Here is a 26,045-nt window from a genome sequence, read left to right on the forward strand (position 1 = left end):
CAGCATATGCAGTTCTTAGTTCTTATGTTTACAATTTTGGTCTGGGCTACAAGGTGATTACAGATGCCCCCTCTATGTGTGCCCATCACTGCTTTCATGGCTGCTTTCACAGAGCTGCTCTGTGAGTGTGTTCTCTGTCTTCTCTGGCTGTCTTTGTCACATTGTGTTCATTTAGGGTTAAAGTTGTTGAACCTTTTTTGGCAAAGTTGTTGAGTTGTTGCAAAATTTCCCCCCCAAATTGAAGTTTTTGACCTATAGTAGTACCTCGGGTTAAGTACTTAATTTGTTCTGGAGGTCTGTTCTTAACCTGAAACTCTTCTCATCCTGAAGCAAAGTTCTTTACCTGAAGCACTATTTCTGGGTTAGCAGAGTCTGTAACCTGAAGCGAATGTAACCTGAAACATATGTAACCTGAGGTACCATTGTACAGTCAAATCTCGACTCCCGGATGCCAAAAGCCCAAAAGTAAGTGTTCCCGTTTTCAAACGTTTTGTGGAACTCAAATGGCTTCTGAGGTGCATTTCTCTCTCCCCCACTCCAAGTGAAATTGCCAACAGCCCTTTGATTTTTGGTTTTGGAAGTCGAACAGTCTTCCGGAATGGATTACGTTTGAAAACTGAGGTTCCACTGTTTTTAAAGGAAATTTGCCATAAAAAATAACACTTCCGATATGGGTTGCCATACACCTGGGTTTTCCTGGATATTTTCACCGATTTTTTGAAATACCACCTGAATGCTATTTTCAACTGACAACTTCTGGATATGTCAGTCTGGACTTATGGCAGCCCTAGTTCATTGCTGGCTGGGCACGCAAAATGAGAGTTTTGTTTTAATTTCCTCTGGTGGGATTTGACTCTCCCCCTTTCCCATTTCTCATTATCCTGGTAAACTATCAAGGGGGGGGGGTCGCAGGCTTTCCCCCTGTGACAGCTCAACTGCAGTTCCCATTGTTGCTTAGCCTACTGTCTTCCTTTACTCTTTCCTGACAAAAAACATTTCTCCTCAGAGGATCATTGTTCTCCAGGTAGAACAGGAAGCCTTTTCTTGGATTTTACTCCAAACATGCCTTCTCCCTAGTGAGCAGCAGAGCTGGCTGAGCATCAGGTTGGACTATCAGCCCTTCCTTCCCTGTGTGTCTGCTTATCAAAAGCAGGCAGTGTGTGTCTGTATTATAAAGGGATTTGAATCCCACCTGCAGGGATAACTGGAATGCATCTGTGACTGGGGCAAAGGTGGGTGAAGATTGTGTCTATTGGCTGTGTTGCGTGTGTTTGGGGCATGGAGGGGATTGGATGAACTTGGAATGTATTTCTCTATTACCCTTCCATACCCCCAGTCCCTTCCATGCATCACTCATGTGTGTGTTGTTTGTGTGTGTGTGTCACTAATACATTCTTATGTACAATATTTTCTCCAGCTGTTGTGGATGCTGAGCTAATGTCCACCAGCATCACTATATTCTGTGCAGTTTAAAGTGGAATTGTTTTCCTTTCAACTTTGCAGCTGGAAGTGCATAAGATTCCAGCTACACTATGCCAAATTAGTGGGTTGCTGATATAACAGCAGGATTGTCCAGAAATGTATATGCAATTATTTTCTACATATCTGTGTTATAAGTTACTCTACGCTTTCAGAGGGGTGGGTTTTTGATTACCAGAGCTGCGGGACAGAAGAAACATGTGAATGTGTGCTCACATTACAGGAAATAAAGCCTCTTTGAATTCACTTCCAACTATCTTTAAAAAACGATGATCTGCTACCAGACTAAAGTGCCACAGTCACCCATTTCTTTTGACAATGGGAACCATCTGCAGCAATTTAAGATAACGAATCTACCTAAGAATGACATCTCAATTTTGCTTGAACATTAAAAGTGACTTTCTAAAGAGGGGCAATTCTCCAAGCTGGCTTTAGTTTAGAAACCGATTTGTAAGTCAGTACAGTGTTATTATGAGGAAAAGATCTAAGAAAAAAAGTAGACTGTACTTTTTAAAACAAGAAACAAATGACCTCTGGTTTAACAAATAATACTTTTAGATAACCATTTGGCATGGGCAAATTTTCTATGCTACTCAAAGCACTCCCAAAGCATATTTCCCTTGCTCCAGAATTGTTGTGCAATTGTAGCTTATGCAAAGTGATTTTAACAACACTGATATACCACTTCTCAACCTATATTCTCAAAGCAGTTTACATTAAAATTTTGTGTAATGAAATGATCAAAAACTATAAAAGCTTAATAATTTGCAGGAGCAAATAAGCATCAGTAGTCAGTGGTTGAAGAGCCTAGCTCACTAAATTGCAGAAGAAGAAGAAGAAGAAGAAGAAGAAGAAGAAGAAGAAGAAGAAGAAGAAGAAGAAGCCCTTCTCTGAAAGAAGACAAATGAGATAAGTTTTATTCCATGCTGCAATCCAACCTCATTTTGTATCTTTAAAATTTTGTGTCTGGAGACAGTTGCCATAAAGAAACTCAAAGGAAAAAGGAAACTAGAGGCTCCCCCCCACCGCTGCCTGCTGCCCACACCAAATAAAATCTTTTTCTCAGTTCCGAACCTCAGATCAATGCAGCTGGGTAATTGCACAATTCTGATGACAACATCTTCTCTTGGAACATGCCTGACTCTAAAGCGAATTAAAATTAAAAGTCCAACTAACAGGAGGACCGCTGCTTCTTAATGGTGGTGTAGGAGGGTTTTCGCCAGGTGAAGTGCTTTTACACTCAGCGCCTCCCTGACCTCTACATTTCATGCCAGAGCGAGAGCCAGGTACTGAAATGGACTGCAGGTGAAGTCCTTACCTCCCTTCACTGGGAGGAATTTCCAATAATGATTTACCCACTATCATTCTTCAATCCCCGCGATGTCGTGGGGGCTGCCTCCATTAAGGCAGATATGAACAGGAAACCTCAAATCACACTGTTCTGGCCCTATGTAAGGTTCCTTACTAGCCTATTTTTCTTTTTGAACCTGTTAATTCAAATGCCCCCTTCAATTCATTTCCCCTCTTATGTCTAGATCATCTTCCCATTAAGCCTTCCAGCGCTCAGTGTCCCTGACTGCCTTGCTGCAGTTTTCCTGTTTATAGAACATACAGCACCTCTTATCTGCAAGAGATTTTTCAAAAACATAATGGCCTTTCATGTTATTCTTTTTAGAAAACAGAAACTGTACAGCTTATCAACATTCCATTGCTGATTCCTTCACTTTACTATGGACTAAGAAGTGCACATCCCAGCAGCACAACTAATGCCAAGGGACAGAAGATACCCTGGAAATGTTATTTCAGTTTGAAGCCAGTTTATGGCCAATAATATACACTGTAGACTCATTTAAACCCACATGAAAGGCTTGGGGGTTTTTTTAATGTTATGAAGCCCCATGTAGCTAAATAAGGCAAAGTGCAAAAGGCTGAAGTAATTTGCTTGCTATCATAAATCCTAACACATGGCAGAGTCAAAAATACATGAAACCAGGGCTTTGACGATTTCTGCAGCATGTCCATTTTGCACTAGAATGTACCTGTGGGCCCTGCAACAAAATACTGCATAGGGCTCCTGTTCAGGATTTCAGCCAGCCAGCCATGCCCTCTTCAGAGCTATACCATTCATTCTCTGTTCTGCCCATTACTGTTTTCCCAACCCCTCACTCAGCAGCATTCCATGGCTATGAACATGCTCAGTCCTCACTTGACTTTAGGTGGGTTCATCCACACACACCCAGGGTGTTTTCTCCGAAGAATTTGCATACTTCTGTAAACTCTGGAGTTCCCCCAAGCATGCAGAAACCTCCCTATCTTGTGTCTTTGTGCTGCCATTTTGACTAAATAAGCAGCGGCACTCATGTCTGAATATTGGAAATAAAGGCAGTGGTCTGCAGTTGAAGTGGCATAATGCCCAGTTTTAAGCAGGGCAGTTTTGATCCTATTGCCATACGCAACATTTTTATAGTCCTGGTTTATCTGCAGAATTTAAAACTGTCCTCCTCACACTCACACACCCTTGTATCTTCTTACAGTTATTATGGACTTGCTTTTTATGAAAGGGTTTTGATGTATGACAGTTAAGTGGCAAAAGAATTTTAGAAGTGAATAGTAAAGACGCTGCACTGCCTGAATGTATCTACATAATATTATTATTGCCTTCTAAAAAGATGGAGATCTTCTAAAATACATACTTGCCTTATGAAAGAGAAAATATGTTGGACTTATACAGAGTCCAGGGAGTGCTGTAACGCATAAGAGACTTGTTATGGTCTAGAGCAGGGGTCAGCAAACTAAGGCCCAGGGCCTGGATCAGGCCCAATTGCCTTCAGGATCCGGTCCACAGACTGTCCGTGGATCGGCATGAGGATCCTGTTCATTTAAGCTGCGCCATTCCCCCCCCCCACGCCATTCCTCCCTCCCTTCTCCTGGCTTCTCCCAGCCCTGCCTAGAGGAGGAAGGGGGCTGGGCTAAGTGGGCTGAGTGACATTTTAAGAGCAGTCCTTTTGTGCCGCTCATCTTCCCTCTGCCACCACCATGGTGCTCCTGTGGGCCAGAGAGCAGAGCGGATGAGCTCCCTCTGCCTACTCATGAGAAGCAGTGGCGGTGATGGTGGCGGCGGCAGCCCCTGGGAAGTTAAGCACAGCGGCTGGGGCTGGGGAGGACTACTTGCCCCCTCACCTCTTCTTACAGCTCCCCCCCCCCCCGGTGCCGCTTCTCCGGCTCGCCACAAGGTCTGAGGGACAGTGCACTGGCCCACAGCTAAAAAAATTTGCCAACTCCTGCTCTGGAGTAGCCTTCCCAATTTGGTGCCCTCCAAATGTTTTAGACTCATTGCAATAATATGTAACCACGCCATTAGCCCATGAGCTCAAATGTACTGAAAAAAGTGAGTTGTGAATTGCTATACTGAGTTTAAGGAGTTCTATCCTAAAATTAGTTGGTAAAAAAACAACAACAACACCTGATGGAAAGATTTGGAAAACTGAAAAATCTTAATGTTGCAGGAATCAAAGTGACTCCACAAAATGCTCTTTATACAATGTAAGAATATTACAACAGATGAATTAGTATCATATAATTGAAGGCAGACCTTGGTCTCCTGTTGATCAAACTCTGGTATGTGTCTAGGGACATTGCCTGGGATATTGGGAGAGATAGCCCCAGAACTGGGAAGGTTTGTCACTACCAACATCAAGAGACACAATGATACAAAATTGCAGCAACAACACACTCATGTAACTCTCCAACTGATACAATTTTGAGATGTGTACCTACAGACTGCTCAGGAGGCATGTGCTATGGCTTTAAGTTATGTTGTTGCCACAGTTGTTTCAGGTAATTCATAACGCTTAATTACTGGTGATGAAGTCAACAACCTATAATTATACAACTGTTACAGTGGTGTTGAATGTTAATGGCACAATATGTTGCTTTATGTTTTTAAAAACCTGCAAGGTCAATTAGCCCTCAGATACCATTCTTGTACATTTATTATTATTATTATTATTATTATTATTATTATTATTATTATTATTATTATTATTAACCCTGGTTACTTCTTTGCAACTTCACTATTTTACTGAAAAGGTTTCATTTCCCTTTTTTTATCTGCCAATTGTGTTAATGTGTCATGCTTAATGCCATCCAGCAGGTATTTTATTTTTATGGCTTTGTTGGGGTGCATTTACCCCCTAAACTGGACTGATATATTTTTCTATTGATCAATTTTTACACTGATGGATAGTTAAACCTCTAATTGCAATCCTTCTATGGAGGAGAACCAGCAGTCCTCTGTCAACCATGACTGTCTGATGTGGCTCTGCCAGTTTTCCTACAACAGGTTGAGAGAAGGCAGGACTAGAGAAAATTAAATAAAATAGACAAATCTGATTATTTATCTGAAGTAAAATGGATATTCTTGGTAGAGTGATCTTTATTTGATAGAAATCTGTTAGCTATTTATCAGCTTAAACTCATTATCTGCACATATGGTCTTCGAACTATGTGTGTATGTGTTTTTAAATTGGGCAAGTATTTGCTGGTGAAATGTCATCCATCCAAGTGCCAGGAACTGGGAAGAGAGGAAAGGCGGGTAGAGCATGTTCTTTTTTCATATTAAGTGAAGTGCTACCACAATGAAAGCCATACCAGGTTTCACCATTAAATAATCCAGTATCACACAACAAGGCAATGTGAATGCTTAAATATTAAGCTGATGAGAGAAGGAAAGGAAGGCATTCATTGACAGAAATAGCCATAAAAAGGTAAAGGACCCCTGACAATTAAGTCCAGTCGCAAACGACTCTGGGGCTGCGGCGCTCATCTCGCTTTACTGGCCGAGGGAGCCGACGTTTGTCCACAGACAGTTTTTCCGGGTCATGTGGCCAGCATGACTAAGCCGCTTCTGGTGAAACCAGAGCAGTGCACAGAAACACTGTTTGCCTTCCCGCCGGAGCAGTACCTATTTATCTACTTGCACTTTGATGTGCTTTCGAACTGCTAGGTTGGTAGGAAATGGAACTGAGCAACGGGAGCTCACCCCGTCGCGGAGATTTGAAATAGCCATACAACGTGCTATTTCATTTTTTCATCCTGTTGTTCCAGCAGGAGACATACAGCAGATAACTTACACACATGGGATTGGCTTTTGGCTCTACATGCGCATCTACATGCATAGTGTGCAAACTGCTAATCTTATATGCAGCCACATTCATATCCTAAAATGAACTCAAATCTAGGAAGTTCCAAAACCTCACCACAGATGCAATTCATGCATAAATAATGTAAATATTCACATTTAATAGGCATGGAGAGGTGCAAGTTTCACATCCACAATACCTGATAAAATCATCTCAAGAATGATCAAAACACAGATACTGCACAGCTTACTGGTGTACTTAAAAGCATAGAGTGACTTCACTTCCCACAAATCCAATATACATCCTGGAAAAAACATGATCAGTTGAACCAAGCTAATTTTGGCAGGACTAAGGACCCAGAAGCTTTCTAAGGAATAGCTATGATGGAAAACCAGACAGCCAGTTTTTTTCTGATGCATGAAAAACTGTAAATTGGCAGGCTGAATGGCAGAACTAAGCTACAAAAATACACAACCCAACTATCATCATCTGTTTACTAGGACCAGTTCCATGGAATAAGCCTATTTTAAATCCTTCTCAGCTATCTACTCACCTCTTATAGTAGCTGAGCAAAAGGGGGGGCACCTTATCGATCTAATACAATTACAATTCAGCAGGGGAGACTAAACAGAAGGTTTGTTGCAGGATGTTAAAATGTAACAACCCAAACTGTCTAATGAAGTGGCCCAAAAGAAAACAAGTGAACTAAAGTAACCGAGGCAGATGTTGCTCTTGTTTTCAGCTGCTTCACTCCTTTCCATACATACCTTTTCAGTTGCTTAAAACGGAGGTAAAGCATAGTGTATTAAATCATGTTTTCAATTAAACATATACAGATATAGAACTTGGCAGGAAGTTTAGGACTGATCAGCAGTTTCATAAGCGTGCCTCAATTACCCCCCCCCCCATCTCTTCTCCGTAGCCCAAAAACTGTAACACTAAGCAACAAGCCAAACATGATATCATCCTGGGATAAAGACGTTGTAAGAGAGGCAGAGAAAAACAGGAGGCTCTTAGAACCAGCCCTTGTATGCTCTTTAAAAAGTTATATTTTACTCGTGGCATTTAAAAATACAATAATGACAAAATGAGTGGGACATAGGAGGTCTTCAGCTGCCATATTTGAATTTATACCCTTAACTGAAATATTTTAATTCCCTCCCAATGACCTGTCTCCAGATTATTTTGGTGCCCCCCCCAATCTATAATTGTTGTGAGCTATGTTCTTTTTAAGATCCTTCCCTCAAATGGAGCGATATGCTTATGCCATGCTTTACAGAGAATTGTCACTCCAAACATGGCATGATGATATGACTCATGAGGTTTGAATGCCTCACCTGAAATTCAGGAATGTCATACATCACTGCATCAGTCGATATATGGAATGATATTGGCTGTATAGAGCCAAGTGACCTTGTAACAAACCAAAGATTCTTATTACCCTGCTACTTTGCAGGATCCTCTTCTTCTGCCCACAGACACCCTCAAAACAATCCCCCAAGCAAACTGACATATAGCCACTGCATGTGAGAGTGTGTGAATATACCAAGAGATGTTTCCTCCTGTTCTAGTTCCTTCATTGTGTATCACCTAGTATCAATTGAAGAGGCTCCTGCAAGTGGAGGACTGGTGCACACTGGGGTTGGTGGAATGATGGGCAGTGAAGCTAATGGCAGGAAAACTCGGTGGTAATAAAAGGCAGGTCAAGAAACTGGATGCATTTCCCATTCACACCTCTTTCTTAGGTGGCTAGAAGGACATGTCACACCTGCAACTCCCTTCATCCTTTACTACCGACTACACTGTGTGAGGCACACAGGAGTTGGGTGTTGGACAGCATCTGGAGGACCACAGGTTCACCACCCCCTATACCAAATGCAGTAGCAACCCATTATTTATCCACATCCTGTGTCCTTCATTAAATCTGTTAGAAATGCCAGAAATCATTTGACAATAAATTATTCCCCCTCAAGTGGAAAATATAGGCATTAACATTCAGCCCTGGCTTGAATTTTCTGCGAACTAGAAACATTCCACCAAAATTAAAAGTCTTACAGTACATCATCTTAGAAAAAACAGGATTTCTCCTCCCCCTCACCCATTTCATTTCTGTTAAATAGCTGTTTCATTTTATAGTAATTGTGCTGTTCAGTACACAAATCACCCATTTCATTTCTATTAAATAGCTTTTCTATTTTAAAGTAATTCTGTTGTATAGTACATCAGCAATGCACAACATAAACAGCACTTTAGCTGCAATAAATACTAAAATATTAAGTGCCTTCTAGGGACCATCAAAATTTTGAGTAATCATCAAGGACGCACAAGCACTCTGAGGAAATCCAAGGAGAAAGTAGATCTTTACACCAAAATGTACAGTTTCCAGCAGAAAGATTTGAAAGTTCTTATTTATAGCAATGCAAGCTTGCTCTCATCCATAGGGACACAATCCAATCCCTCCACTTTGCACTGCTCTGGGGTGTGTGTAGCAGGCTTGGACTGAGCTGTGATGATTCTCTACCCAGACCTATTGCCCTCTGTTGACACTGAACTCCCCCTTCTGCCCACCAAAGAGGAGGGAGAAAGTGATGTTGTCAGCCACTCTCCACAGGTAGCAACCAGCAATAAGCCCTGAAAAAATAGCGTGGAGAGGGGCTGAGCCACCCCAGGATCTGTCAGATCCCAAGCCAATCCCACAACCATCATGGGACTACCTTGGGACCAATCAGGACCTGATTACTGCAACAACTCTAAATGAATGAGCTGTGGGCTTTTATGCTCCTCTGCCCTCTGCTCATTTGCACACTTAAGGAAGATCAGTAGCTCTTACCAGAGCTTTGCATAACATCTAAATTGCAGGGGGGGAGGCAGACTGACGTTTCTTTAAAGCAGGTGTGGAAAACCTGCAGCTCAAGAACCACAAGTGGTCCTTGCGCGAACTTCATGGGAGGGAGAAAAAGAGAATGGAAGGAGAAAACCAGGAAGGATGGAAGCCATGATGCCTGGAGCAATGGAAGGTGTGTGTGTGTGGAAACCCCAGCAACTGATGAGTTTGGTACTGTGATAACAGTGAACTGCCCTTCCTCTGGCAGGCAGCTGGATGAGGAAGAAGGGAGGGAGAAGAAAGGGAGAGAGGGAAGGGTGGATGGCCTTGCCATTTTTGGTTCTGCCCCCACTTGCCACTGGCCTCTGACAGATTATACCCAAGGGAATGCAATCTGTGAAAGAAAAAAATATGAATGATTTGCCCACTCCTAGTTTATAAAGTATACATTAAATTATAGTTAGCAAGAACAAGCCATGGTTTCATGCTTGTTCTCACTAATTAGAATTTCAAAAAAATCACAATTCTCCACATCTGGACTTTACACATGACTGTAGTTACTGGTACTTTAGAATTAGAAAAGGAAGCTTACAGTCTCCTCTGATGCACAAAAGAGAGGTGGGGGACAGTGTAAAAGCCCAGTGTTTGCCAAAGCTCATTTATAGTGGGAACCCATGATTTCCCATTTTGTCTAGACTGGGCAGCTGCAAAATGTGAAACCCTAGTTTTACATAGGTTTCCAAACTAAAGTTTACATATAGTTAAGGATTACATCTGCATCAAGCAAACCATAGTTAAGACAGTTTTTCTCTCCAGCTTCTCTGCTTACAAGGTGTGAAGTAGATTTCTCCCTATATGTCCCTACTGAGGGAATGGTTAAACTCTGCATGCAAAACCATAGTTTCATCTGTAGTTATAGCAACATCAACTATAGCTAGCATTAATCATTATTAAGTGCTGCACAGGATTGATAAGTTTATAAATATGCAGGAAGGCATTTAAAAGTCATCTAAGTCTGTATCAATGCCCATTCACTTCAAAGCCATTTGCCATATGATGAAACATGTTCAGTCTAGCAAGAAAATAATGTAATATAAAGCAGAATCACATATTAATACGTTTCCATAAGTTGTCAAGTGAGAAATACCATCAGATGGCAAAGTACCCTAGAACTGACAACCTCCCAGAGAGATGTCAGTCCAACATAGCTTTTAAAAATCTCAAAGGATGGAAAATGAACATCTTTCCCAAAGTACAATGTTTCAATAATTCTGCAACCATTACCTAGTAGCAGATAACAGTGATGCCCTTCCTGGACTGTACCACTTTGGACTAATGGAAAGATTAAAAGGTGTCAGTACTCTCCTATTTTAATTTTAAACAATCTTCCTCATACATGGGAAGCTATTCCGCAAGGGAGAAAGCTAGGCTAACTTCCTTTTCGCCAGCATTCCAACCTTGGCATGTGTACAGTCTCTTTTTCATATATGGGATCATTCAAACTTATAGACACCTGCAGCCCGAAGTGGTTCAGCCAAACCTGTTTCTTCATAATTGAATAAGCTCTCAGGCAAGATAGACAATACACCCGCCCCCAAGGAAGAAACTGCTCAAGTGCCCAACAAATCTTATAATGGATTTTTCCAGATGTTTAACCTTTGCCTGTTCCTCTAACCTCAGTGGCAGGTGCCAAGAATAATAGTTTCAGAATATTGCGATATCATGACAAATGCAGTGACATACAGTAGAATCAGAACAGATTCCAAGAGTTAAAAGGAGAACAATCAATATGCTAAAAGAAAGAGGAAATGTTTTGTGAACTACAGCTGATAATAAAAATTCCAGCTTTAAATAAATGTATCGCACTAGAATAACATTTTTCTAAAATAAGGCAGTGTCAGCTGGATACTTTGCTAAAACAATGGTTTGGTTGCTGCACAGATCAGTTTTCTTTTTAGTTATTTCTTGCATATTAGCAAAAGATAAACAACACATTTGATACATGACTTGTATCAGATATTTAGGCAACTGAGCAGCCTGGATCATTGGACATTTTCCAAGTTACAGTGTGCCCAGAACTAAGAGTAGGAATATTTATTAACAAAGGGTTCAAAATCCTCCTGGTAAATCTATAAGAAAACTCTACATACAGCTACTTCTCTTGCAAAATAAGAAAGCAATGCAAAGTGAGAGGATTAAAGGAGACAACCCACTAAACTGATCTTTGATGATAAGACAACGCACTAAGTTAAGCACGGATATGAATTTGTCTCCTTTGAGACAGGCAATCACCCACTGAGATAGTCGTCTTGAGGAAATGTTTTACTATGATCTGCAAGTTTAGTTTGGCTTGGATTACCTAAAACCTTTCAGCACAAACCTTTTCTGTTATCATCAAACACAGGGACAGAAAGCTAACTGGAAAGAAGGCACGTACACCTGAATTGGGGGGGGGGGCAGAGGACAGAAGGAGAGAGAGACACCCAGCATGGTCCAGTAATTCAACATCCCAAAAAGCTTCCCTTCTATGCAAAAGGACAAGGAATAGAGTATTCTGTTGCTTCCCCCACCCCCAACACTCACTGTCTGGGAAGGAGGACAGTAGCACATTTCTCACCTGTTTCCACTTTCCACCTAGCACAGGTTGTAAACATCCTCCTGATTCTGTTGGGGTGGATGAGATGGAACGAACTGTAGAGCCCGCTCCACCCCTTCTTTAAAAATAAATAAATAGCAGGACTAAAGAAGGTACAAGGAAGACCAGCATGAGTTCAAGATGGATGAACACCCTCATGATGGACATAAGCAAAAAAGAAGGGAGCGCTGAAAGGAGCAGAAGCTGCTCCCCCCAAAGCAGGACTTAGGAGGGCACAGCACCAAACTTCACATCTGGGGAAGTTTCGCAAGAGATGCGCTGCATCCAGGGACACTGAAGGGAACTGAATCAAGGAAGCAGGAGGAAGCAGCCCTTGGGGGAGAGCAGCAGTGCAGGGCATTTGAAGGGGGAAGAGGGGTTCTTCAATAAAGGGACCCCAAGTGAGGGGAAAGCACCCCAGTATTTAGAGGGTGCCCAAAGCCTCAGAGCCAGGACTACAGCACCCCCAGAGACCAGAATACTATGGTCCACTGGCGAAGGGGGACCCTGTGTAGATGTGTCTGTGTGTGGAGTTGAAGACGTTTAATGCAGAAGGAATCCGCATCCTAACGCTTGGGAACACTGAAAGAGCCAAAACCCTGAGTGAGTGCCTCGAGTGAGTGTTTAAGACTAGCTGAGGCGAACAGGAGCACCCAAACCACCATTTGGGGGTGAGCAATAAAGCTACCGGAACTCTATGGGCATGTAAATGAGGGCTTCTTCAACCCCCTCAGGGGCGGCGTAAGACCCAGAGCCGGAGAGGAGGCTGAATGGCGGGGCAGCAGCAGCTGAGGCAAAACCGGCCCTGCCGCCGTGTGGAGGCTTCTAAAGGGGGCGCTTTCGGCACGCGGGTTGGCGGGGCGAGGGGGGGGGCGAGTCGCGGCCGCCGCCACGCGGAGCCGAGGCGCTCGAGGCGGGGCCAAGCGGGAGTCCCGGGCTTACCCTCGGAGCAGCGGGAGGCAGCCCAGCCGCGCTGGCTCGCCTTCCTCGGCGTCGGCAGCTTCTTCAGAGCAGCTGAGGTAACTTTCCCAGGAGCCGAGAGACCAGCGGCAGCAGCAGCGCCTCTTCGCAGGCGGCGCCCAAGTTGCAGCTCGAGGTGGCGCTCGGCAGTGCGGCGAGCTGGGACGCTGCAGCCGCCGCTCGGCGCTCCCTCGCTGCGTGTGCCGAGATCCCTTTGCCCGCAGCAGCCGGGAGAGCTGGAGTCGCCAGCTCCAGCCAGCCGCGGCTCCACCTCCCAGCCCATGCCCCCTCCCTATCTCCCCCTCCCCTGCCGCCATCCCTTTCCCTCCCAGCCGCCGTGCCTTCCCTTCCTCGCGCTGCATTGTTCCCTCGCTGTGCAGAGGAGCAGGCGCGTCTCTCGGCTCTGCGGGCACCCGCGCCTCCTGCCCTGGGTTCTTGCATATCCTCGGAGCCCTTCTCTCTCCCTCTGTTTGGCTTTGCCCTGCCCGATCACGGGCAACCAGTTGCTCGAGCTCCCGGAGAGCTTGATGAAGTTCCCTGCTCCTGACTTCGGCTGCCTCCCGCCCTCGGAAAACTTTTAGCTCTCCTTCCAGATCTATGAAGCGGCAGTTGGGAAGAAGGGGAAAGAGGGGATTGGAAACACCGAGCAGGGGGACACCTTGTTGGGAGTACACTGTAGTATCCCAGAGGACGCATTAGAGGTTGCTCAACATGCCATTGATGCAATAATAGTGCCTTAGTGGTGGATTTTGACGAGATCCTCCACACGCATCATTCCACTCTGTTTGCTGTTCTGCGATGCTTCCCAAACTTTGCTGCATTGTTGCATTCAGGAAGGGCACTTTTGCACTGTAGTGCAACAAAAGTAGGACAAGTTCTCCTACCCACAAAAAAATGCCATTTAGGCACCTCCAGATGTCCTTTTTACGTATAGCCCACTCATGATAGTGCTCATGCTGGTTGTTGGCACCCGTCTGTCTCAGGAGACAATGGAGGAGTGCGCCTTTGGGGGTGAAGTCAAACTGATGGATAGTTATAGCACCTGCTGTGGCTGTAGAGACTGATGGGGGTGAGACATGTTTTGTTGCAGTTGGGCAGATGAAGGCATCCAGGTGCATTGTGGTCTTCTGCCTGCTCTCCTCTCGCTGGTCATTTTCCCTCTGGTTACTACTGTGGATACACAACCTGACTGTCTCCATACTCTGTGGTTGTCAGCAAGGATTTTCCATGTAATGGTTGATGTTGCCAGCCTTCGTTTCACATTTGATGACATCCTTGTAAAGCAGAGTTGGCCTGGTGCCTGTAGAGCACGTCTTTGGGGACCCTGTCCTCTCCCATTCTGTGGACATGACCAAGTCAGTGTAGATGCTGCTGAGACAGGAGTGCAAACATGCTGGGAATGAGGTTTCAATATTGCTTGTGCCTGCCAACACTTCAATCAGTGTACATCCTGTAGCTTCCCACTGGGACCCTTTTTATACCGCAATTGTTCTGTTAAACTGTTAAAGTGGAATTATGTGTGGATGCTTTCAGGAAAAATCTACCAAGAATGTACTATTATGCATCAATAAGATGTTGCAGAATACACCCACAAAAGACACTAGTCTGGTGAGACCCAAAAGTCGACTTCAAAATTGTCTATTTTTAGTATTTTGATATACTGGCAACTTTGGCTGGCACATTTGAAGTGAATTTGGCACTACAGATCCCTTCCCTCTTCCCAAACAACATAATTTTTGCGGTCAACAAAATGACAGGAGAAATGCATTTGAAAGTGTGAGGTGATAGTAACATCATATAACTTCCATGCAGATTGGAACAGATGCTCAATAAACAGTGACATTGTGTAACCTTTGTGCAAATTTTGCCAGCACACCCAGGAGTGAAGACACAGGCGACAAAATTATGGTAGAAAGGTCACAACTTTATTAACTACAACTTGAGTATGGATCTACAGGGAAATAAAACCTGCAAGCAAGCAACCAAACAATTGATAATACTGGATGGGTAAAGCCCTCTGCTTCTTAATCTAATCAACACAATCCTGGCTTGATGACCGGTATCCCTTGGCAGAATGATGCAAAGCCTCCATTGCCCACTCACCATGAAGATGAGTGGAAAAGGTACCCATTGATCCACTCACCCGCCTCTCTGCTTAGTATTCAACTGGTTGGGCTCCCCAGACCCAAGAACATCAAACCAAGCAATCCATCTGAGCTGCCCAACAGTAGGAGTCACTCGGCCAGATAACCCCCCCTGTTGGTACCTCAGAGTGCTTATCAAAGGCAGTAAAGGTGTTTTTAACTGGTTACCCACATTAAATGCCGAGTTGTGACAAAAACAGTGAAGGAGAAAGCTAAACCACCAAATTTAATGTTTGCTACCAAAAACTGAGAAGTGCATCTAAGACATTAGCTAAAATGAAGTCCAAGGTTGCATGACCAAGTATCCAGGTTAGCGGGTCATTTGTCTGTGGAAAAGTACCAAGCTGACATTAGAAAATGACATCTTATTGCTTTAAAAATAAGAAAAAGGAAGTGACAGTGACATGTAAGGAAAGAGGAACATAGGCTACTGTACTTGAGAAACTCTACTTACTCTCAAGATCTACATAGAGCACACAAGAATGTTCTAATGTTGTGGTTTTTGACCGGAACATCTAGATTTCTGGACCTCAGCTGTTTTGGGTTGGCATGAAAAGGGAAGTAGCATAATTTTGAAGATATAAGCAAGATCAGGTGAATACATAACCAGAATGAGCTCATGCTGGGAAAGGCTACTAGAATGCTGTGGTGTAAGTCAAAGTCATGTGCAGAAACGGGGTAGTCAAAGAGCTGGTGTGGTTCTGCATTTGAGGTGGACCATCTTATATGGAATCCAAGGGCCAAGAACTGTATAAAATGGAGCTTGTGGGCAGGCGTTATTCTTTTGGACCTGCACCACCAACACTGTGTGCTATGAGTTGGAGAATATGGGATCCTGGGCTGACAGATCACCATCTCTACTATGTAAGAAATGTTCCTTGTTTCTTCTTTATATGCTTGTATGATTGCATTCTTTTAATACTTGTGCAAAGTTGTGTGCATTTATCTTTCAACTGCAATAAAACCTGTTCCAATCATAATCCTATTTGTTCTGACGGCGCTGTAAGTTCATCAACTGACCAAGCTCCAAGGAATAGTAAAGAGGTGACAGAGAATATTCCTAGGATCTTCCTGATCAAACTCTGGTAGCTAATGAAAGTTTCCTAAAGCTAAATTCCTGCACAAGGAATCTGCCCAACCAGCAGGTGCCTCCTGTTCCCATCTTCCAGAAGTCAGTTCCTGGATTTGTGGGGCAGTATGTTGCCCCCTGAATCACCTCATGACCTCAAACCTAGGTCAGGAAAATCACCTGGACATTCTCTAACAGGAGGGACATTCAGGAATATATTGCCATATAATAAGGATTTCCTACAGAACAATGCAGTTAAGAGATACTCTATGGGGCACTGTGGGATTTTGTTCAAGAGAAGGGCTTGTTGATTGAAAGAACTGCATGTTCTGCAATGATCTGAGCAGGGAAAGCAGCTGAGTATAGACCTCTTTCGCTGCAAAGTTTTACAGGCAGCACCATCTGCATTAGACACTATTGCAGGGAAAGCCAAAAGAACCACATGGTGAGAATCAAGAGACTGCGAGAGTAATAAGGGGCAGAGGGCAACTTAAAATTTAGGTTCAAATTAGGTTCACTTGACAGGCATGGGCAGTGCAACTCCGCACTACCCTTACTTGTGCAAATTCGATCTGGCATCCAGATGCAACCAAAACGAGAAGAGACTTTGGGGGGGGGGAGTATTAGCCCAAGCTCATTCATCATATAACTTCACCCACCCACCCTCATGAAGCTTTAATACATTGAGTTTCCAGATTCTTCCTGCTGTGGGGTGTATTATTTAGTACTTTGCTTACAGGAATGTGCAATATTGTTTGGCTTCCCATAAAAATCTGTGTGTATTATCAATCACTATGCCAAGCAGTGTGGGAGGAAAGAAACCAAAGGTGCTGGGAACAGGGCTACAAGTTGCAGATCAGTCAATGTGCACAAATTGCTATAGCTGACAGCAATTTTAAGGCTGGAAGGGATAATTGAGGCATTATAGCACTAGCAGGGAATTCCATGAAGTTTCAACACTTTGCCGTCACCGCTGCCCCCACCCCCCATCAGCATACCTCTTTCGTCACTGCTTGTGCTGATTGCAAGCAACATCTCAAACTCAAAGCTGGTCCAGTTCTCCAAGGTAGACTGCATAGATGAAACCAGGCAGTGCTCACTGATTGTATGAGGACGTAAAGGAACATCCATTACAATGATATGGTTGTAAGATCCCCTTTTCTTAGATACAGTGATGGCACTAGATACAGTGATGGCACTAGGGAATTGGCATCAGCTAAGATCTACACCAACAACAACAACATCTACAACAACAACAGGGGTCCATTTGCCAGTTTCTTCAGCCCCTGCCCCTATTGTTGTTCCTTGCCTGTTCACCTGCAGTGAGAGAAGTAAGAAGAAGGAGCAGTAGCCCCTGCAAGCCATTTTCTCCCCCTCTGGGTAATTATTATTATTTAGCACAGGACAACTCCCATGGTCTTGAACAGTAAAAAGGTAAAGGTACCCCTGGCGGTTAGGTCCAGTCCAGACGACTCTGGGGTTGGGGTGCTCATCTCGCTTTATTGACCAAAGGAGTCAGCGTTTGTCCGCAGACAGCTTTCGGGTCATGTGGCCAGCATGACTAAGCTGCTTCTAGCAAACCAGAGCAACGCACGAAAATGCCATTTACCTTCCCGCTGGAGCAGTACCTATTTATCTACTTGCACTTGACATGCTTTCAAACTGCTAGGTGGGCAGGAGCTGGGACCGAACAACGGGAGCTCACCCCATCGTGGGGATTCGAACCGCCAACCTTCTGATCGGCAAGCCCTAGGCTCTGTGGTTTAGACCACAGAGCCACCCACGTCCCTTGAACAGTAGCCTCCCATAACTACTTTCCAGAAACTACTTTCCTAGGGGTAGGATCGGAGCCACTGAAATGCAGTGCCCCCAAACCCCACCTCCCTGAAACACTCCAGAAGAATACTGTGATCAACCATATCAAAAGCTGCAAAGAGATAGAGTAGATTGGGCCCATAAAGGAGAGGCATGCATGGTGAGGAGGTCGGTGCAGTCATAGAGAGGGACCCACTGATAACATCTTGTCCATGGGCTTCCCCAGAGAACCAGCCCTGTATGGCACCTGCAGACTCAGAATGCTACAACTTTGTGCTTCAAGAACCCTTCCTACCCATACTAAGTTGTTCTCCAAAAGTTTTTGTGGCACTTTAATAATCCAAAAAGATTGAGAGTCTTAAGTTCCTAGCATTGGTAGCAATTTATTTTGACAGTAGGTGTTGGGGGAAAGTTATAGATAAGGTGGTATTAGGGCTTAGCATGATTTATTATAGAAATGTATTAAATTGCTGAGATGTAGGGTGAGGTTCTGTTTTCCTATGCATGAATACATTCAGTTTTTAACATTTCTACCCAAAACACAATACTGGCTAATACACCATCACAGTCAAATAAAGTCACATTGAGCTCAGTGAAGTTTTACTGAGTACAGTTTACCATGTTATCTCCCCCTGATTACAGATTCATATAAAATCAACACAATTGTCTTATGTTTTCAGGATAAACATACACAAATGACACTTATGTGAATACTTAATTCTTGTACCACATGGAAATCAGGTGCTCCTATTTTATATAGCTAGTTTCTACACTGGGTCCATGGCACAAAATGCCAGTGACTGAATTTCTAGAACAATGAACAGACATTTCAGGGTCAGTCTGCATTTTGGCTCCTGAGGCAAACCATGAAATGGTGGGAAACCCCACCCAGGGAAGAAGAGGGGACTTTACACGGAGCATCCTACAACAGTATAGTCAGAAGTATTACACCAATGTCTTCTATAGCTGTACCATTGATACTTTTCCCTGGGCAAATTTTTACAGTCATTGTAAGCAGGTTCTTTCCCCTTCCTCCAAGTACCTTAAGTTTCTCTAGGAAAGAAGTCCTATTGCCTAGAACAGTGGTGCCCAAACGTTTTTCAAAGAGGGCCAGATTTGATAAAGTGAAGAGCCATGAGGGCCGACCAATAGGATTTTACCCCAGGAAATTAACTGCTACAGGGTCGGATTAAACCGACCAGCGGGCCACATTAGGCCCCCAAAACAGACTTTGGACATGCCTGGCCTAGAACCACCTCCACAGGATGGGAGCAGACCCACCCACACCAGAGGAGAGTGTGTTCTCTCAAAGCGAACGAGTCTCACAGGTGAGTGCATTACATCTTATATTTAAAAGCTTTGCAGTGGAGCATGAAAATGATGGGGGCATTCTTGTCACTTCCATCCATTTCTGATCATCTTGCCTGATTCCTGAACTCCTGAATCATGACTCCTGTACTTTATGTCTGCTACTAAGCCTGTACCATTTATTGGCCTGAATAAATACTCTTTCTTATTTACAAGTAGCAACCTATGTCAACATGTGTGTTGGGCATGAGCTCCAGCCCAGGAGCTCTCCTGAAACCCACCAGCTCGTCCCTAGTTGGAGTGCCTTCTGCAAGAAACTCACCCATTGCTTGATCTCACACTGGGATTAGTTCCTTCTTCCTATGGAGTGCCTCCTCTCCCTGCCCGAAGAGCCAGTGCTGCTCCTTCTCCTGGTTGCTCTTCTTTTCTTGGTTTGGCCCAATCTGTTTTCCTATGTCTTTCTTCCTTTCTGGCCTCCATTTCTTTTATCTGCCCCTTTCCTCATTTACACCCAGCTGCTAAGCTGCCTTCCATTGGGCTTATCAAGCCAGAGTCCTGATAGGTTGACTCAGGCTGCCACTGCTGCATTGGGATCTTCTAACAGGGCATGTTTGGCTGCAGAGAGATCCCATTCATTTTGTAACAAATAGGGGTGGGGAACCTGTGGCTGTCCAGACATAGCTGGACTCCAACTCCCATCAGACCCAGCCAGCATGGCCAATAGAAGAAGAAGAAGAAGAAGAAGAAGAAGAAGAAGAAGAAGAAGAAGAAGAAGAAGAGTAGTAGTAGTAGTTTGGATTTGATATCCCGCTTTATCACTACCCGAAGGAGCCTCAAAGCGGCTAACATTCTCCTTTCCCTTCCTCCCCCACAACAAACACTCTGCGAGGTGAGTGGGGCTGAGAGACTTCACAGAAGTGTGACTAGCCCAAGGTCACCCAGCAGCTGCATGTGGAGGAGCAGAGACGCGAACCCGGTTCCCCAGATTACGAGTCCACCAATAGCCAGGGATGGTAGGAGTTTTAGTCCAACAGCACCTGATGGGCCACAGGTTAGTTTTAGAAGACAAAGTGAAACAATGAAGACAGCAGCTAAAGATACAAATGGTTTTGTTCAGCTCCCTACAAATCTAAAAGTATGAAAAACTGCGATCTCTCTCCAAGGATTTGAGAGAAATTCTATTTTATCATTTATATATTTTCCTTTCTTTCTTTGCGATTACAAATTCTGTGCCTTTACTTATTTATAAAAATAATTTGCCACAATAAAGAGAGATGCTCCATAGTGCTAATTTTTTCCATCACAAATCACTCATGTCCTCCTCTTCACGATTTTTGAAAGCCCATTGAATTCTCAGTTCTACAACCACTACTTTCCTTTCTGTTTATATGATATTCTGATTACATGAATAATCGCTGCCCATTAATTAATTAATCCCTCCTCAGGAAAAAAGCATGAGTAAATTAGATGATAAATGTAATTGTTCATTTCTGGTGGCTCTCTTAGGGAGGCATTTTGCTTTGTGAATATGATGTACTATATTTCCAAACCCTCCCCCCTTTCTGGCCTCTTCTTATTTTGTGGCCACTGCTTACAGTGCTTCCCCCTTCCACCATTCCCCATATTGTTAAAGTCATCTTCCCTGCCCTTTTTATTTCCCTCTGCTATTTTCACTCATGTCTTTTCTAAAGAGACCAAGTATCAAGTGACCTGACAGCAGAGAGTAGTTTGGCTCCAGTTCCTTTCCACACACTTGCAGTTAACACAGTCCAGTGCCTGGGCAGATTGGCAGAAAGAAACACCCCGGGTGCTGCTGTTTGCTGGAACCTAAATGCTTGCCTTTTTCCAGAAATATGTGTGATCCAGGACCAATCTGTGTTCTTTGGAAACCAAGTATGTTAACATTATGCTTACATCTATGCTGCGATTTTCATAAAGCGCCTAGATATGCCTCCTTCAAAATTGAACCCAGTGTTTCAAAGGCGAGTCCTTTAAATTGCGAATCTAAACTCACATTAAAGCAACACTTAAGTGACCTAATTTTTAAAGTGCCAGCAGCCCTGTCTGTAGCTGTGCTGATTAGTAATCTACACAGTTTATCCAGATCCTGGCAGAGAGATCAGAGACTCCGGGAAATAAGAGTGAAGTGTGCCTGATATACAAGTTGCAGGGAGGCTGTTAAAAACTTCATTCTATTACATTTGTAATTAAACCTTGATGCCACCCTCCTCTTGCTCTGTTTTCCCAGGTTCAGCTGGAGAGAATCTGAGACTAAATTGCTCATAGCTATATGTGTATGTTGAATCTCATAAGTCTCACATTAACTTCTTTCTAATACTGTTTTATCTGAGCTTTAAGTTAGCCGTAGTGATTCCTCAGGTGCCCTTTTTCTGCTCCCAACCTTGTTCTCATCATTCCTTAATACAGAGTTAATACGAAACAAAATATAAAATACTGCCTTCCTTGCCTGGGGCTGGAATGCAACTGGCTAGGTCAGAGGCAGAATCAGTACCTGGTGAGCTCAATGCAGAGGGGCCATCAGGGCAGGACTTCTAGGGTCCACTCAGCAGAATGAGCTGGAAAACCCCAAACACAACAGGACCAGCTTACCATCTTTTGCAGTAAGTAAAGTAAGACTCTAAAGAGGAAGACTCTCATGAAACTGTTACGTCCAAGGTCTAAAATTTCCTAACTTCATCACTAGATTGGCAGCAATACAATCATTGCCAGGCTGCTTCTGAATTTTGTAAAACCTTGATGCTGATTACTTGCCAGAATGGAGCTGTACTTGTTGGACCAGTAAAATAATGGATGGTTTGTGGGATGTGATCTATGAGAGGCAGTCAAGTACAATATTCCTTGTAATGCTGGAGAAGACATGTGAGGGAACATTTGGTCCAGCCAGTCGAAACTTCCTGTTCCTCCTGGCTGGAGCATCCTTCCTTTTGCATGTGATAGAAGGTGGGTGTGTCCTAACCTGTCCAGGTGACAAAAGGACGAGCCATATAGCACATCCCTCTCTTTGACTTCCTTCTTCGTTTGACCAGCTTCTAGCTAGGACTGCTCTGCTAGCTCTCAGCTTGCAGAAGCACTGGGATTATTTGCCCATATGGGGTAGAGCCACATGTACATATTTGTAACCAAGTCTGCTTCAGGAATCCAACTGTGAACTGATGTAAGTAAACTTCTTTTATTGACTAAGATTGTCACCTCTTTATTCTTTTAAGAGGGATTCAAGGGAATTTACAATTCACTCTGAGACAGATTGAATTGTATAATAGTGAGAGGCTTACACGAGCCTGCAACCAGCTATCTGCTGTGCAAATAAAAGGCGGATTGTAACTCTGCTACATAAAGGAACTTGCTACCACAAGTTAGGAAGGATATTAATAAACAATATATCCTCTCCTGCTACCCTAATTATTCCCACATGGTTGACAATCCTAGCTTTTAGGGCTGGCTCTGGGAGCTCTTTGGATGCACTCCTACACTGGAGTTACATCCACAGAGGGGTAATAGGATTTGGCAGTCCCATTGATAGCCCCAGTGCCCACCCCCTTGCTGTTAATGTGTTGCTGCTACTTCACCAAACATAGGTTGGTGGTCTGAGGTAGACATTCCAGAGTAATGTTTGTTATTCTTATGCCAGTTTTAATTTTCTTGTTTTCCTCTTCACCAAGTAGAAGATTGCTCTGTTAAGCTAGTATTATTGCAGGAAGGAATTATCTCAGATGGTGCTGCATGCCATTCCATTTCTTTCCAGTAGCTAAAATTGCTCCCATGTGTCTAAACATATTTAGGAAGCTGCTCTATACTGAATCAGACCATTAGTCTACACCAGAGTTTTCCGAACTGTGTGTCGTGACATCTTAGTGTGTCAGCTGCAGTGTGTATAGGTGTGTCACGCAAACACTCCCTGTGCTCCTCCCGGGGCTGGAAAGGAGTTAGTTTAACCTCTGTCTTGCTAGTAAAACTGAATTACTGTGTCACGAAATGATGCGTGTCTAAAAAGTGTGTCACCAACTTGAAAAGTTTGGAAAGCTCTGGTCTACATTGACTGGCAGTGGCTCTCCAGGATTTTAGAAAGGGCTTTCACCCAGCCCTCCCTAGAGATGACAGGAATCAAACCTGGGATGTTCTGCATGCAAAGCAAATCCTCTACCACTGAGCCTCTCCCTGCATGTGTGAAGACCTTCTCCACCAGGAGGTAAACATGCTGGTTAAAAGCTAAATTTATAGTTATGGACTAGATTCTGCAGCAACTATTTTTGAAGATCCAGTGCTAAAAGCATGGCATATCAACAACATACGGTAATAAAGATAGCTGTATGTGTTTCTATATCTTTATGAAATAATCTTGCCCCTAGTTTTTCCTTTTCCTTCCTTTTGAAGTTAGGAACTAGTGAGATGAAAGCATCTGACAAAGAAACGGATGTCCCAGAAACAAAGAGAGAACATTTGAGACTTAAGCAAAGGAAACAATGTAGCATTACAAGAGTGGCATAACAATTAATCTCTAGAAATTTCTGAAGCACTTTATCATTCACTGTGCAGACCAGAGTAACAAATTGGGATTGATTTATAATAAAATGTATGTCCCACCCTTCTCTGCAAAGCCAACATGAGGCAGTTTACAACAGCGAAAATAAAATGGCACAACAATAAAAAGTATAAACAACACCACAAGGAGATAATTAAATCAGTACAGAGCTGCAGAAACAATTTTTATCTATATTAATGCTATAATGAAAATGAATACATCTATACAGAGAAACAGCAGATTAGGCATGAGTGAATTCTGAAAATTATCCTGAGCTTTTTCATATACAGTCGTACCTTCGTTGACGAATGCCTTGCGACTCGAACATTTTGGCTCCTGAACGCTGCACACCCAGAAGTGAGTGTTCCAGTTTGCAAATGTTCTTTGGAACCCGCAACTTCTGATTGAGTGCAGGAAGCTCCTGTAGCCAATCGGAAGTCACGCCTTGGTTTTCAAAAGTCGAATGGACTTCCAGAATGGATTCCGTTCGAGAACCACGGTACGACTGTAAACAATGTTCTCTGCTCTGCTCCTGTTTACTCCATCCAAAGCAGAAAGATAAAACAGCTGCTTTATCATCTGCCTGACCATCATGTCTTGATCCTGAAACCCTGAAACCCAGGGAACAGTCTGCATCTCATATAGGCTGAGCTTAAAAAGAATAATAGGTTTTCATTCAGTTAGAAGCCTATCCCTTGTTTTTCCCTGACTTTAACAGTAGTTTCTGTGTTTCCTCATTAGAAAATTGCTAAATAATTATACTACAGGCTGACCCAGTTGGTTTTATTAACGAGAAGCGGAAAAAGAGTGTAAAATTTAGAAAAACAAATGATTGACTCTGCAGCTTCCTTTATGACCTACTTTTAATATGTGTATGCTCCTGTTCAAGGGGATTTCAAATTGTCTAAATTAAAATGACAAGACCCATCCTGGAGCAACCCTAGACAACTCCTGTGTCACCTACACAGGCATCAGGACTCAGAGGTGCCAACTTGAATAAAATATCTTGGGGGAGGCCAGATAAGCCCTGCCCCACATAATCGATCCCATGACACAGCACACACACACCTTTTGAATGGCAATGCCCATCAACTTGGGGGGAGCAGGCCCCTCAAATATTTTATTGGGGGGGCTGAAGGGACCTCAGCCCCTACGAGTTGACTACCATGCATCAGGTATACTTCAGACTTACCTATCCCACCTCTTTTCAGGATCTAAAATCTTCAAGTATAGAGAAATGGTGACCATACATCTCTGGTGATGTAGACCAGTCAGTATCTACAAGTCCTAGTAAAGATTGCAAAAAGGTGGAGTTTATGAAAAGGCAACTATGGAAGCCCATCCCATTCCCATTAGCAATGCTGATTCAGATTAACAGTTGCTTGTTTTCACTTTGGACTGGGCTGTGCACAAATTAGTATATTTTTCCAGTACTTACAGGATACTTGAAGGTAACATGTACTGTTTAATTGCATACTTAAGTGTAAATTTTCATGCAGCTATTCCTGTAAACATAGATTTATGAATGAATGTATGCAAATATGACACAGATTGGAACAAGAGTAATCTATCCCATTCCGAGTCCTATGAACCAAGATCCATAGGATGCCATGTAAAGTGATCAGGGGGCTCCAAATTCCAGTACTGGCTGGTACAGAAGCAAAGGTGAGGTTTTGCTACTCTCCACTTGCTGGAGCGCAGTGAGGTTTGAGGCTTGGGGAGCTCAGTATTGTGCAGGTGCATAATGGCAAGACTGATGGATTGGCTCCAATGCACTGCACTGCACTGCACTGCACTGAGCACTGTTCAGCTCACCACTCTCCCTCCAGAAAGCTCCAGCAACAACTGTGTTTGGAAGCCAGGAAAGCAGTGGCACTCCCCCTTCATCACTCCATCAGCAGCTACTACCTAATCCTATATACAGCAAGGTTATGTGTGCTCCTGCTGTAACACAGCTGAGTTATTAAACCTATAAATATTCACGAAGTCAAGATGACTATGGAAGGACTAGTATAAGGACCACTAGGGATGTCAACTTCTCATCTGCAATGTAGTGCCATTGCTATAAGACCATTTCCTTTTTCATATTCTGGTATTATGCTTTGCATCAATCCCATAAAAGGACAACAA

General features: G+C 43.5%; 1 protein-coding gene across 4 annotated transcripts in view; it reads right to left on the reverse strand.

The window, feature by feature from the left end:
* The window catches only part of TSPAN18 (tetraspanin 18), a 146,946-nt gene extending 133,777 nt beyond the window's left edge, over positions 1-13,169 (reverse strand). For all 4 annotated transcript variants that reach the window (XM_081892115.1, XM_081892112.1, XM_081892114.1 and 1 more), the window contains exon 1: positions 13,022-13,169. The gene's annotated coding sequence lies outside the window, so the exon portion shown is untranslated. The remainder of the gene's footprint in view (positions 1-13,021) is intronic.
* Positions 13,170-26,045: the final 12,876 nt, after the last annotated feature.

The sequence above is a fragment of the Podarcis melisellensis genome (genome assembly GCF_964234715.1).
Source record: "Podarcis melisellensis genome assembly, chromosome: 1".
Classification (NCBI taxonomy): domain Eukaryota; kingdom Metazoa; phylum Chordata; class Lepidosauria; order Squamata; family Lacertidae; genus Podarcis; species Podarcis melisellensis.